The following is a 14,354-nucleotide window of genomic DNA, read 5'->3' on the forward strand; positions in this document are numbered from 1 at the left end:
CTTCCGGTACACTTACCTTGTTACGACTTACCTCATCTTCAGCGTATTTATGGTATTAGTTATGTGGGATGTGGCTTTTGAGGAGGGTGACGGGCGGTATGTACGTGCCCCAGGGCCGGCTTAAAGTAGGCTCTATTGTCCCACTTTACTGCTAAATCCGCCTTCCAGAAGTGGTTTCACGCTTCTTTCCGTGTGCCCTATGAATAGGGAATGTAGCCCATTTCTTCCACTCCATAGGCTATACCTTGACCTGTCTTATTAGCGGGGTGCTATTGTGTCCACTGTTGTGCTCTCATTCGAGGTGGGCTGGCGACGGCGGTATGTAGGCTGTGTTGGCAAGGGGTGGTTGGGTTAATCGGGGATTATCGATTGTAGAACAGGCTCCTCTAGGTGGGTTTGGGGCACCGCCAAGTCCTTAGAGTTTTAAGCGTTTGTGCTCGTAGTTCTCTGGCGGATACTTCGGTAAAGTAAGTATCAAGATTTAGGGCCAGGCATAGTGGGGTATCTAATCCCAGTTTGGGCCCTGGCTTTCGTGGGTTTAAATCAGTCGTTAGTTCCTAAGATCATCTTAATGGTGTGTTTAGGTGCATCTTGGGCTTATGACAGCTCAGTTGCATTTTGATCTTAGTTAGCTAGGATAGGCATTTTACCACTCTTTACGCCGTGTCAATAGGACGGTTGATTTGGGTTTCTTGTATGACCGCGGTGGCTGGCACAAGATTTACCAACCCTTGAAGTTAGGCTGTTGCTATAACTAAGTCAAGTTTGCACTCATTGCTTAATGTTAATTACTGCTGAATACCCGTGGGGGCGTGGCTTAGCGAGGCGTCTTGGGCTACTACTTGGGTGTGCCTGATACCCGCTCCTCAAGGCCTGTATGGGGGTAGGTGGTCGAGGGCGTTTACACTGGGGCGCGGATACTTGCATGTATATATTTAGCAAAAACCAACCGTAAGGTTAGGACTAAGTCTTTTGTCCGCAGGCATGTTTTATGCCATCTTGGCAACTTCAGTGCCATGCTTTGTGTTAAGCTATGTGGACGGGGGTGTGGTTAGCTGATAGTTGAGTGGTGAGTGAGAGTGAAGTATATGAAATTATTGCTTGTGTTTACTATTTTTAGTACTGGAGTTTCTCTAATAAGTTTAAGTTATTTTGTATGTGTTTGTGTGTATATATACATCGTTCCGATGATGTCATGGAAGGGATGATTAATGGAGTTTTAGAGGTAGTTTGCTGGGATTGGGCGATGAAGGTTTATGCTACATGGTGGTTAGCGAAAGTTTACTGGTTTAGTTTGTGAAGCGCAGGGGTTGCGCTTAATGATTTGTTGTTTTGTGCTATGTCCAACGAGCATTCATCCAATAGCCCCATTTAACCCGGAGGGTGGAGGTAACATTAACTGAATGTGGTCAAAGTGCATCAGTGTCAGGATGATTCCCCATATACGCCAACCGTCTCATCGAGGGACCCTTGAAATATAGGATAGGCCGTGAGGCAGGTGTGTCCAGGCTTAGATTGTGGGACCCCCGAGATCACTGGGAATAGCCACCTGTGAGGTAACCCCGGAAAAAATAAGAGGAACCAGAGGCGCCAAAAAGCTGGAACATGCCGCGATTACGCATTGAGAAGGTGAAAGTACTCACAGATGCCACTTTGAAGGGCAAGGAGGGGTGAGTGAACCCAATGGATGGCCCTGACCGAGGAACCAGAGGCGCAAAAATGTGAGGAGGGCGAGGGGTTTAGGGGGAACGTATGGGCCTGAAGCTAGTCATACCGGACATTATGTGCAACGGGTTGCTGATTTCACGTGAGGAGTACGATTAATAAATCCGTCTGATACGAACTGCATGAGATATGTGGTGGAGAGTTGTTGTTGGAGCATGTCCTGTGAGCATTCATTAAAATGGGGTCTTGTTATGCGCTTGAGTGGAGTTGTATTGGGTGTTGTGGGGTATGGTCCTAGAACATTCATGCCGGGTGGTTTGGTAGGAGTGTGTTTAAGGGTTTAATGGCCGTGTACATGTATGGGTTTAGCACCTGCTTATAAGATAGTCCGTATATAATGTATATTACTGGTACTATAGTATGTATGTATATGGGGTATATAAATTTATGCACGAATATGCATAACCAAATACCCCCGCCTCGGGGGGGGAGGGGGGGGGGGTTAAGCATAATGGCATAGATGGGGTAGAATTCTTGGGGGCTTGCGGTTAGTTCCTGTAGTTGAGAACAATGGCGGCTTTTCGAGCCGCAGGCCTCGGGTAGTGTCCGGGCAGGAATAATGACTTATTTTATGTTTTTTTTAGGGATTTGCTTTGCGGTGGGTGTTTTGGGTGTGGCGTCGAATCCTTCGCCGTATTATGGGGTTGTTGGTTTGGTGTTAGCGTCTGTGGCGGGGTGCGGGTGGTTGCTGGGCCTTGGGGTTTCGTTCGTGGCTTTAGTGCTGTTTATGGTGTATTTGGGGGGTATGCTGGTGGTGTTTGTTTATTCAGTAGCTTTAGCAGCGGAGCCTTTCCCTGGGGCTTGGGGGGATTGACGGGTGATTGGATGTGCAGTAGCGTTTGTGGCAATTGTTTTTGGGGGGTTGGTGTTTGGGGGGTTTATGGGGGCTTGGAAGTTCGGGGTTTCTACTGTGAATAATGTTGGGGTGTTTGTTGTTCGGTCGGATTTTAGTGGAGTTTCCATGTTTTATTCACATGGGGCAGGGATGTTTTTAGTGGCGGGTTGGGGGCTGTTGTTGACTTTGTTTGTTGTATTGGAGCTTGTGCGGGGGTTGTCGCGGGGTGCTATTCGGGCGGTTTAGGGGTTAGGGTCAGAGAATAGTTTATTGAAAATGCCAGCTTTGGGAGCTGGAGATAAAGGTTTGAGTCCTTTTTTTCTGAGTTTGGGGTACTCTAAGAAGTGGTAAGTCTTCAATCTTTGGTTTACAAGACCAATGTTTTTATAAACTATTAGAGTATTTAGCAGTTGAGTATTTTGTTTTCTAGGGCGCTTGCGGCGGGGAGGAGAAATAGGAGGATAGTGAAGTAGGCGATTGAAGCGAGTTGGCCGATGATGATGAATGGGTGTTCGACGGGTTGGCTTCCTACTGTTATAAATGACTGAGTCCCAAATAGGATTACAATCAGAGTTTACAATTTATTAAACGAATAGAGGCAAGCAAACAGCGCTGGGTGCGCCGGGAGTCTCTGCTCCACCGGGACGCACACCCGTTACGTAAGGCATCTACTTTTTTATACTCCTAGGCTAATACATATTTATTACTACTTCTAGAAGAGGCAGGGTTATTATAATTGGTTTCCCAAATCCGATGTCGCCTGCTTATCAGTCTCTTACTTTCTCAGGGGCCGTTCGAACAGGGAGACAGGGAGGCTCATATTTTCCTCCTTATCTCGTGGTCCAGGGAGACAGGGAGACAGGAAGGCTCTTATTCTTCCTCCTTATCTAGTGGTCTCTTGGCCGGCTATCAGAAGTTACTGCACATCCGTGCAAAGTCAGCAGTTTTTCTCCGAAGAAATCCCTTTGTTCTTTTCTCGCCTAAACCCAGGCCTCAATGTTAACCCTTCAAAACCCCTTAGTGGCACGAATTGCTGGACCATTTCTTACAATTCCTCCCCTTTTTTTTTTTTTTTAATCATCAATTCGTGTCTCTCCTTCAACCTTTGTCAGTAACAATTGGATTTCATCAGTCAGTTCTCGGGGTGTCCACTTCTTAAGCATCATTATCGACACGTCACCTTTTCTCTCCACTGAAGTCATCACAAATTGGGTGCTATTTATTACTCGCCGTATCAACAACGTAAAGCAAGGTATCATACAAGGTATAAACAATAATGTCATTACACCACATAAAAATAAAAACAGCATCCTTTTAACCCATGGTTCACCAGGCAACCATGAAAAGAAATCCCAATCCATACCCTTCCAAGTTTGTACTGGGACGTGGGCTAACTTTCTAATTTCCTTTGTTATCTGCTTGACCACTTTTCCATTATCATCAATCTGTAGACAACAATTAGAATTGTTCAGTTTTCCACATACTCCCCCTTCTTCTGCTAGTAAATAGTCTAAGACCATTCTATGTTGGAATATAGCATTTCTCATTTGAGTGGATTGGTCAGCCAAAAGATCCAAGGCTGTCGCTGTTTGATTTGTTACAACTTCGAGGATAGCTTGCAACCTAATTATTCGGTTCAAATTATAAATAGGTTCTCGGGCTCCTGATATCAACTCATTTGGGTTCCAGGTGGCTGGCCCATAATGCTGTATGATTCTTTCAGGAGGCCATTCATCCTTTCCCCATTTTTGGGCACTACCCCCGGATAAGGAAGTATCAATAGATCGTTTTACTCTGTTCAGGTCATCATATAATCTTATTCCTAAATGATTTCCTTGTGTTTGTGACAATAAAAAGAACAAGGGTCTTATGTACCCCCCATAGCATATTCCCGACCAGTTTCCAGGTAGCCTCTTGTAAGCATGTTTGCCACACACCCAATAATGTCCCTTTAGGGCCCACGTCCCGTTTGGAAAATGACCATCCCATCCATCTTTACCCTTTGGGGCGTGATAATACAGAGTGTCCTTGTTACCGAGTGGTCCTGTTACAATGTCTGCCCCGTTTGTACTCGTATATGCACGCTTCCAAGCTCCCACGTTGGGTTTCCACTTACAGTCACAATTCAGTTCTCTTTGGCGACCTGTCATATTATAAGCCTTTTTCGCCGTCCAATCTTGAGAGTGTGGGAAGCGCCTTCAATCATGGGGTTGGGCCCGCTTTCAGAGCTTGTGTTACCATTCAGCCCTTCAGGGTGATCCAGCTCCTGGAAAAACTAATCACAATTTTATTATGGGTTTAAAAGGTTCTCATGTTATTTTTCTCAGGACAAACTGATCTTGGTGTAGGAGAAGTCCGGTCGAGGCACTCTCACTCGGCGGTCAATACCCATAGGGGTTGCCTCCCTCGGTAGACCATACACGCCGCAGTGGAGGGTCCTACCCCGGTCTTGCCTTCTCCCTTTCCTCCCTTCAGCCTTGTCCTCTTTATCCAGTGCCCTTAATTCATGCAGAACCTCATTGCTGGGATATCAGTTCCTCTTTAGTCTCAGTTTCAGTTCCCCAGGAGTGGACTCAACCCTCCAGGCTTCGGTAGTTATTGGTCCTTTTATTCTGGATGCGTGGGTCCAACCCCTTCTTGCTGTTCTCACAGCTGTTTCAGTAGTAAGTAAAACAAGGTACAGTCCCTCCCATCGGGGGTTCAATGATTCTTCTCTCCAGGTTTTTATTAAGACCTTGTCTCCTGGTTGTATTTTATGAATAGCAAATCCTAAAGGTGGTGTCTGAGTCATCATCCCAATTTATCTTATCTCCTGTAATCTCCTTCCAATGGTAATTATGTATTTCTGGATACTATGATCCTCAACTACATTGTTCCCTAGGGGCATCCCTTGAGAATAAGGCATACCATATAACATTTCATATGATGATAATCCAGTCTCACTGTGTGGTTTAGTTCTTATGTTTAAAAGCGCCAATGGTAAGCATTTCGTCCAGGGCAGCTGTGTCTCGATCATTAACTTAGCCAATTGTTGTTTTATTGTTTGATTCATCCTTTCTACTTTCCCTGAGCTTTGTGGGTGCCACGGAGTGTGGTATTCCCACTGAATACCTTTCAAGGGGTACATCCTTCAAATCTTTGTGGCTGGCTTATGTTCGATTATTTCCACACAATTGTGTTCCAACGGTCCTTCTTCTGGAACGGTTCCTAGAAATACTGCTGGATATAACAGGTTAGTCGTTTTCAAGGTTATGTCATCTTGTTCAGTTAGTATTGCCTGATATTTCATCATCCGGCTGGGTGATAACCAGTGGCCCCCCTTTTGTTCTAAAATGGTTGTTACCATATGTGGTCCAAAAACTTCAATATGTTTTCCCATTCGAAGGCAAATAATTTTCTACTATCTTTATCAAGAGGTATGCAAAAGAAGGCATCCTTTAAATCTATCACGGTAAACCATTTATATTTCCCTTTCACAGATGTTAACAATGTGTAAGGATTAGCTACTACTGGGTGAATGTCCTTTGTTATTTCATTTATTCCTCTAAGATCTTGTACAAATCTATACTCGCCATTTGGCTTCTTTACTGGAAAAATTGGAGTATTGTATTCCGATTTACATTCTTCCAGAATCTGATATTTGAGAAATTTGTCAATAATTTTCACTATCCCCTGCCTAGCTTCTATCTTAAGTGGATATTTTTTGATTCAAACAGGTTTGGCTCCTTTCTTTAATTCCACCTTTACCGGTTGTGCCAGTTTCGACTTCCCTGGTACATCTGTTTCCCATACTGCTGGTATAACTGCATTTTCTACTTCTCTTGGAATATTAACAAAGGGTTTATCTTTGTCCTACTTTGAGTAGAATTTGTCCTTTTAAACTATTTAACACTGAATATGTTGCTCCTATTACATTTACAGCCTAATTAACACAGAGAAAGAAGCTCCCATAACCAACAAAAAATTCAAGCCTGTCTTCGTTTCCTAGCTTTATTTCAACTAGTGGACCTGCTAGGGTAGATGCCCCAGGTCCCCATCATTCCTGACTGTTGTTTGTCCTGCAGCCTAAGACAATTTCTTTCTGATATCAGGGGCTGATTGCCCTGGAAAGAGGTTAGCCAGTTGCCTCTGTTTGTTTGTTTGTTTGTTTGTTTGTTTTTAAGCCAGGTCCATTTTTTTTTCTCATTGCATTTCAAAGTTGGTCCAAAAATTCAAAAATTCCATAGGGGTTTCTTTTGGACCTTGTTGGAACAGATTCTCGTTTCCCATTTTAACCAGATTTTGGTATTTACATAATTTCCGGGGTGATTAGGGTCTCAGTGAGGGGGTCGGTCAGGGGAATGCAATCGTTGACAGTTCCCTGAGCGGTCCCATTGGCAATCTGAGCTCACACAGGAACTCAGGTTGTTTCAAGAGTTAGCTGCTTTTCTGTTTCCACGACAACTCTCTCGGACTCATCACGGTCCCCCTGCCCCAGAGGGCTCACACCGCGATTTAGAGATCTCAGCCTCGGGTTGAGGCGGAACTATTAACATTCCTACATCCTCTTCCCCTGCTCATTCAACTTCAAACAGCTCTGTTAAATACTACATGCCACACAGCCTTTAACACCTTCAACAACCCTTTTAACACTTCCTTTATCTTTCTCCAGCCCGTACTTTTCTAATGCCAACACCAAAGGCTCAGTCAGGGGCCAACTTAATTCCAAACCTTTTCCCTCCAAGATGCTGAAACAACATATCACTATACAACATTTCATCCTATTTTCCTTCTCTCCTCAAAAACATTAATTGCAAGACACTGTTATAGTCGATTGATCCATAAAGTGGCCATTTAGTTTATATAGTGGCCACCATTGATTGCAATACTTAGTGAAAGTCCTCTTGCTTTCTGTGCCCCCATTTCTAACAATATCCTTCCAATGTGCCAATATGCACCCAAGGAGGCTTTTTTTTTTTTTTTTTTTTTTTTTTTTTTTTTAGGACGTCTTTTTTTTTTTTTTTTTTTTTTTGGATTTTCCCCCTTTTCCTTGATTTCCCATTCCCTTTTATTTATTTATATTACTTACTGTCCCTTGTTTCAATTTCCACGCAAACCTTTTTATTGCAGGTTTTTACTATCTTTTCCTAATCTTCTTCCCAAATGTCCCAATTCTTTGGGATCAAACTCTTCTTTCCACATACAAACTTTACTATTTCAGATTATTAATGAGCCCCATTCCAATCATAAATCCGCAGGACTTCGGAAAAACACCTGAAGCACTCAGCCTTCCGTCTTCTAGACAAACAATAACACCTTTTCCACAAAATTTACATTTCAATAAGACCGAATTTCAAGCCGAATGCTAATTTTTCTCATGCACTTTGTTAGTAAGCCTACACAAAACAAGGAATCACTCCTGTGTATCCGTCAAGATGGGGGTTTAAAAAGGTATTGAGGCCTAAATAAATTCGCTCTCCCCCTTCTTACCAAATTCCTAGGGCTCAGGCCCGAACCACCAAAGAAGTGACTCTCCGTTCTACCACTTTGATAATCAGTCAGCCCCTCTCCCCCGATACTTGGGAAACTGACCGAACACCACCGCGAATATACCCAAACTTTTAAACTGTTACTTAGATAATGCTCCCACCTTCCTCCTTGACACAGTCAAAACATTTAAGAACAAAACAGGATTACAAGATGCACCACCGGGGGTGGATTGTTAGGATATAGAGGTGGTAGGTTATCCAATGACTCCCATTCATCATCTTTTTCTTTTTCCTTTTTTTTTATTTTTTATTTTTTTGTTCTCTTCTTCGTCAAACTTCTCGTCTGCTTTTAGTGTAAATATTGAGGCTGGAAAAGGACGTGAGATCCTGATCCATAATCCTGCATAATCACTTTCCTCCTGGCTAAAAGGTTCCTTTGAGTTAACATGTAGATTTAAAGCCTGGCAAACCCAGTCTTCAAAAGATCCGAAAATAGGCCAAAAGACATGTGGTCTTAAAGGCTCCTTTGGCCATTCTATCATACAATACTGAATCATTTTTACTTTGCTTTTTCCTTTTCTGGGGCCCCTATCGTTCCAATTTCTAATCATTATCCCTAATGGACTTTCTGGTGGTATGTCTGGTAATTTGCTCCCTTTTCTCTGGTCCCGGGTCTTCAATTTTGTCTGACCCATCTAGGAATTTTACTGTGGCAATTCCTACAGCCCTTGGTTGCCTTAGTGAGAGTGTCTTGCAGGGGGTTTAGGACCTATCACCCACCCACGAATCCTATAGGAATCGCTTCGGTCCTTCACCGGCCAAGTCCCTCGCGGGAGATTGGAACCGCGGTTAGAAGACCTCCACAATCGCTTCGGAACTACGTTCCGTCTCAGTCACACTCTCACACACACAGGCAACCGAAACCCACCCAACCGAACGGTATACACATTAAATACTTACGACTCCGTCGTCTTCGTTCGGATCTTCGCGCGCAGAATTACGGGCAAAATATAGTGCTGCAGCCGGCAAAGGGAGCTCATAAAAAAAATCTAAATCTTTGCTTGCCCTTATTCAGGTTCAGGATGGTGTTAGCCCCGACCTGACTCGAACAGGAGCCACCAAATGGTGGGGGCGCCCCTCCTAGATCAAGTCAGAATTCAGGAACCAAGACCATCCCGGACGAGCCCCCAATTGTTATAAATGACTGAGTCCCAAATAGGATTACAATCAGAGTTTACAATTTATTAAACGAATAGAGGCAAGCAAACAGCGCTGGGTGCGCCGGGAGTCTCTGCTCCACCGGGACGCACACCCGTTACGTAAGGCATCTACTTTTTTATACTCCTAGGCTAATACATATTTATTACTACTTCTAGAAGAGGCAGGGTTATTATAATTGGTTTCCCAAATCCGATGTCGCCTGCTTATCAGTCTCTGTTACTTTCTCAGGGGCCGTTCGAACAGGGAGACAGGGAGGCTCATATTTTCCTCCTTATCTCGTGGTCCAGGGAGACAGGGAGACAGGAAGGCTCTTATTCTTCCTCCTTATCTAGTGGTCTCTTGGCCGGCTATCAGAAGTTACTGCACATCCGTGCAAAGTCAGCAGTTTTTCTCCGAAGAAATCCCTTTGTTCTTTTCTCGCCTAAACCCAGGCCTCAATGTTAACCCTTCAAAACCCCTTAGTGGCACGAATTGCTGGACCATTTCTTACACTACTCATGTTAGGACGAGGAGGTCGGCGACTAGTACTCAGAATAGGAGCTGGGAGAGTGGTCGGAATGTTATTGCTCGTTGTTTTGATTTGTGCAGGAATGGGATTAGGAATAGGATCAGTACGGAGGCGGCCAGTGCTAATACGCCTCCTAGTTTATTTGGGATTGAACGTAGGATGGCGTAGGCGAATAGGAAGTATCATTCTGGCTTGATGTGTGGTGGGGTTACTAGTGGGTTTGCTGGGGTGAAGTTTTCTGGGTCTCCCAGGAGGTTGACCGCTCATGCTTCTTTCTTATGAGATGTTAGTAAACCAATTACATAGCCTTGTCAAGACTAAATCACAGGTAAAAATCCTGTACATCTCATGTGGCCAACCACTCCCAACTAGGATTCCAAGACGCCTCATCACCCATCATAGAAGAACTCGTTGAATTCCACGACCACGCCCTAATCGTTGCCCTAGCTATCTGCAGCCTAGTTCTCTACCTTTTAGCCCACATACTAACAGAAAAACTCTCGTCCAATGCTGTAGACGCCCAAGAAGTAGAGCTGATCTGGACAATCCTACCTGCTATCGTCCTGGTACTCCTCGCCCTCCCATCCCTACAAATCCTCTACATAATGGACGAAATCGACGAACCAGACCTCACCCTAAAAGCCATCGGCCACCAATGATACTGAAGCTACGAATACACAGACTTCAAAGACCTATCATTCGACTCCTACATAGTGCCCACCCCAGACTTACCCAACGGCCACTTCCGACTGCTAGAAGTTGACCACCGCGTAGTTATCCCAATAGAATCCCCCATCCGCGTGATCATTACTGCAGGAGACGTACTCCACTCCTGAGCAGTCCCAACGCTCGGAGTTAAAACAGACGCAATCCCAGGCCGACTAAACCAAACTTCATTCATTACCACCCGGCCTGGGATTTTTTACGGACAATGCTCAGAAATTTGCGGGGCTAATCACAGCTACATACCCATTGTAGTAGAATCAACCCCACTCCCACATTTCGAGGCCTGATCGTCCCTTCTATCATCATCCTAATCATTAAGAAGCTATGCAACAGCACTAGCCTTTTAAGCTAGCCAAAGAGGGACTTCCCCCTCCTTAATGATATGCCACAGCTTAACCCCGCACCATGATTTTCAATCATAATTATAACCTGATTAACCCTAGCACTCCTCATCCAACCAAAACTACTAGCCTTCACCACAACCAACCCCCCATCAAATAAGACCTCCCTCACTACCAAACCCACACCATGATCCTGACCATGAACCTAAGCTTCTTTGACCAATTTTCCAGCCCCAATCTATTTGGCATCCCCTTAATCCTACTATCCCTACTCTTCCCAGCCCTACTATTCCCGTCCCCAAACAACCGATGAATCAACAACCGCCTTTCTACTATCCAAACATGACTCCTTCACCTAATCACAAAACAACTAATAGTCCCACTCAACAAAAATGGCCACAAATGAGCCATAATATTTACATCCCTAATAATCATACTTCTTACAATCAACCTTCTAGGCCTCCTTTCATATACATTCACCCCAACCACCCAACTATCTATGAACATAGCCCTAGCCTTCCCACTATGGCTCGCCACACTACTAACAGGCCTACGAAACCAACCATCAGCCTCTTTAGCCCACCTATTACCCGAAGGTACCCCTACACCCCTAATCCCCGCACTAATCCTGATCGAAACAACCAGCCTACTAATCCGCCCCCTAGCCCTCGGAGTCCGCCTTACAGCCAACCTTACAGCAGGACACTTACTCATCCAACTCATCTCTACAGCCTCCATTGCATTAATACCCACCCTTCCTGCAGTATCCATCCTAACAATAATCATCCTACTACTCCTAACCATCCTAGAAGTAGCAGTAGCCATAATCCAGGCCTACGTCTTCGTGCTCCTTCTAAGCCTATACTTACAAGAAAACATCTAATGGCACACCAAGCACACTCATACCACATAGTTGACCCAAGCCCTTGACCAATCTTCGGGGCAGCCGCCGCCCTACTCACAACCTCAGGATTAATCATGTGATTCCACTACAACTCATCCATACTACTAACCCTAGGCCTCATCTCAATACTCCTAGTAATACTCCAATGATGACGAGACATTGTACGAGAAAGCACCTTCCAAGGCCATCACACTCCCACAGTCCAAAAAGGCCTACGATACGGCATAATCCTTTTCATCACATCCGAAGCATTCTTCTTCTTAGGGTTCTTCTGAGCGTTCTTCCACTCGAGCCTGGCCCCAACCCCAGAACTAGGAGGCCAATGACCCCCAACAGGAATTAAACCACTCAACCCGATAGAAGTCCCCCTACTAAACACAGCCATCCTACTAGCCTCAGGCGTTACCGTAACGTGAGCCCATCACAGCATCACAGAAGGAAACCGAAAACATGCCATCCACGCCCTAACCCTAACGATCCTCTTGGGATTCTACTTCACAGCCCTACAAGCAATAGAATACCACGAAGCCCCATTCTCAATCGCTGATAGCGTCTACGGATCTACCTTCTTCGTTGCCACTGGATTCCACGGACTCCACGTAATCATCGGATCCTCCTTCCTGACCGTCTGCCTCTTCCGACTGATCAAGTTCCACTTTACATCAGACCACCACTTCGGATTCGAGGCAGCAGCCTGATACTGACACTTCGTAGACGTCATCTGACTATTCCTCTACATAACCATCTACTGATGAGGATCTTGCTCTTCTAGTATATTAATTACAATTGACTTCCAATCTCTAGAATCTGGTATAAACCCAGAGGAGAGCAATGAACGCACTCATGTTCATATTCGCCCTATCATCAATCCTAAGCGCCGCCCTAACCGCATTAAACTTCTGACTCGCCCAAATAAACCCCGACTCAGAGAAACTCTCACCGTACGAATGTGGATTCGACCCACTTGGATCTGCTCGATTACCATTCTCAGTCCGATTCTTCCTCAGTAGCCATCCTGTTCGTCCTATTCGACCTAGAAATCGCCCTCCTACTCCCCCTGCCATGAGCCGTCCAACTCCAATCCCCCCTAATGACCCTCACCTGAACTGTAGTGATCCTCCTTCTCCTAACACTCGGACTGGCCTACGAGTGAATTCAAGGGGGCCTAGAATGAGCAGAATAACAGAAAGTTAGTCTAACCAAAAAGATAGCTGGTTTCGACCCAGCAGATTACAGCCAACCCTGTAACTTTCTTATGTCGCCCCTACATTTAAGCTTCTACTCAGCCTTCATTTTCAGCGGACTAGGGCTAGCCTTCCACCGAACCCACCTAGTATCCGCCCTACTATGCCTTGAAAGCATAATATTATCGATATTCGTAGGCCTATCAATATGATCCATCGAAAACCAAGTCTCCTCATTCACCATGGTACCAATTCTCATGCTAACCTTCTCAGCGTGTGAGGCGGGCACAGGCCTGGCCATCCTAGTAGCCTCCACCCGCACACATGGCTCTGACCATCTACACAACCTAAACCTCCTGCAATGCTAAAAATCATCCTACCCACAATCATACTTCTTCCAACAGCCCTGCTGTCTCCACCAAAATTTCTATGGACTAACACCACCTTATACAGCCTCCTAATCGCTGCCCTAAGCCTACAGTGATTAATCCCAACCTACTACCCCTACAAATTTTTATCCAACTGAACAGGAATTGACCAAATCTCATCCCCCCTCCTAGTACTATCCTGCTGACTACTCCCACTCATAATCATAGCAAGCCAAAACCACCTGCAACAAGAACCCCTACAACGCAAACGAATCTTTATCTCAACCTTAGTCGCAGTCCAGCCATTCATCCTACTAGCCTTTTCCACCACAGAACTAGCACTATTTTACATCTCATTTGAAGCAACCCTCATTCCCACCCTAATCTTAATCACCCGATGGGGGAACCAACCAGAACGCCTAAGCGCTGGCATCTACCTGCTATTCTACACGCCAGTAAGCTCTCTACCCCTGCTAATCACAATCATACACCTATACGTGAAAATTGGCACCCTGCACCTGCCAACCCTACAACTAACCCACCCAACCCTATCCACCTCATGGACAGGAATACTATCAGGTCTAGCACTGCTCATAGCATTCATAGTAAAAGCCCCACTATACGGCCTACACCTCTGACTGCCAAAAGCCCACGTAGAAGCACCCATCGCAGGCTCAATACTCCTCGCCGCCCTACTACTAAAGCTAGGAGGATACGGAATTATACGAGTCACTCTATTTATGGGCCCACTGTCCAACCTCCTGCACTACCCCTTCCTAACCCTGGCCCTATGAGGCGCCCTAATGACTAGCTCAATCTGCCTACGACAGACAGACCTAAAATCACTAATCGCTTATTCATCCGTTAGCCACATAGGCCTAGTTATCGCCGCAGGAATAATCCAAACCCACTGATCATTCTCAGGGGCAATGATCCTAATAATTTCCCATGGACTAACTTCCTCCATACTATTCTGCCTAGCCAACACAAACTATGAACGTACGCACAGCCGAATTCTACTACTCACACGAGGCCTACAACCTCTCCTACCACTCATAGCTACCTGATGATTGC

General features: G+C 45.2%; 1 long non-coding RNA gene across 1 annotated transcript in view; it reads right to left on the reverse strand.

Moving 5' to 3' along the window:
• Positions 1-14,354, reverse strand: part of LOC310882080 — a 150,157-nt gene that overhangs the window by 5,990 nt on the left and 129,813 nt on the right. The gene's annotated exons all lie outside the window — the stretch shown is intronic.

The sequence above is a fragment of the Anser anser genome, assembly GCF_964211835.1.
Source record: "Anser anser genome assembly, chromosome: 15".
NCBI classification, from domain to species: Eukaryota; Metazoa; Chordata; class Aves; order Anseriformes; family Anatidae; genus Anser; species Anser anser.